Source organism: Cryptomeria japonica, chromosome 10 (genome assembly GCF_030272615.1).
Source record: "Cryptomeria japonica chromosome 10, Sugi_1.0, whole genome shotgun sequence".
Classification (NCBI taxonomy): Eukaryota; Viridiplantae; Streptophyta; class Pinopsida; order Cupressales; family Cupressaceae; genus Cryptomeria; species Cryptomeria japonica.
This window is the reverse complement of record NC_081414.1, coordinates 735,720,204-735,721,553: the sequence shown is the minus strand read 5'-3', so window position 1 is coordinate 735,721,553 and position 1,350 is coordinate 735,720,204.

Sequence of the window (1,350 nt, the reverse complement as noted above, 5' to 3'; positions counted from 1 at the left end):
CCCATAACTGGGGGAATTGGTACTGTTTCTTGGATTGCACACAGATTAGGGTGTATGGGTTCAAGGGAGAACCTTACTTATTGCCTGTGACTGTCCTAGACAGAATTGCTTATTTGGAAATCATTAGGCAATTTTCTATAGCTAGTGCCAAAAATCTTACAGATAATGGGAAGAAGTCAATTGTTCCTGGCTTGTTGTCCTTTTCTGATTTTCTTGTTAAGAGTTCACAAAGTTATGGTTTACTGCAAAATAAGTTAGAATATTTCCACCTTGTGAAAGGAGACCCCAGGCCCAACTTTGATCCAGAAGAATATATGCGGGGGGCTAGATGTCATAGAGATTGAAAGCCATATAACATGTTCCATAATGATTAATGACTTCATCAAGAATGTGGAAAGGGAGGAAGCAATCAAGAAGAGGTCGACGCTTGATAAGGTAGCTAAAGCATATGAATGGAAATTGAGGAGGGGAAAGATCAAAAAAGAAATCCTGGAAGCAATTGATGACCCCATGGCCAAAGCGAACAAACTAATGTTTCATGAATTGGAGATTCTAGATAATGCAGTGCCATTGCATGTCTTTAGATAAAGGATTAAACATCATAGGGAGACTACTCCTATTGCCCGCTTATCCCTTGAATCCACTGCTGAATTTGTTAACATAGAAGAAGATGTACCACCTGTTGGGTTTGGACTTGATCACGACATGGATCTAGCAACAGGACAACCCTACGAGATGGAAATTGATGATGTCAGAATCCTCAATCATGAGGAATTTGTTTTAGATCAGAAGTTTGTTAACACTCCTGAGTTTGAAACCTTCTTATATCAATGCAAAGGTAGGATGATCAGGCAGTAGATGAGAAACGTGATAGAGGAAGACACTCTACGAATGTTGTAGGAGGAAATCAATGTTGAGAAAAGAGAAATGACCCCTGAAAGAGGAAGACAACTCCTCAAGGATGCTGGTGTGATAATTTACCCTAGGTGGGAAATGAAAGCTGCTATTATGTTTGACAGCTTTAGGAGAAAGCAACACAATGACAAGCAATTGTTACCAGAGGAGGTTGATAAGATCTTTATTGGCTCAGGGTATGATCTAAGGAAGAAGGGCTTGTTGCTATGGGCTCTATATCCAAGAGGCAAGAGACCTTTGCTGGTAGACACAAAGGAAGTATTTGGCCACCTCATGATCCATCAAGTTGGAGAAAAAGACCCTAGGATCATTGCCCAGTTAAACCTCGATGTTGTGAAGATAAACAAAGAACAAGTTGAGTTCTCAGTGAGGGAAAACCAAACTGTCAAAGACCTTTATGAGAAAGCACAAGAAGAGAAACAATATTGGTAGGAT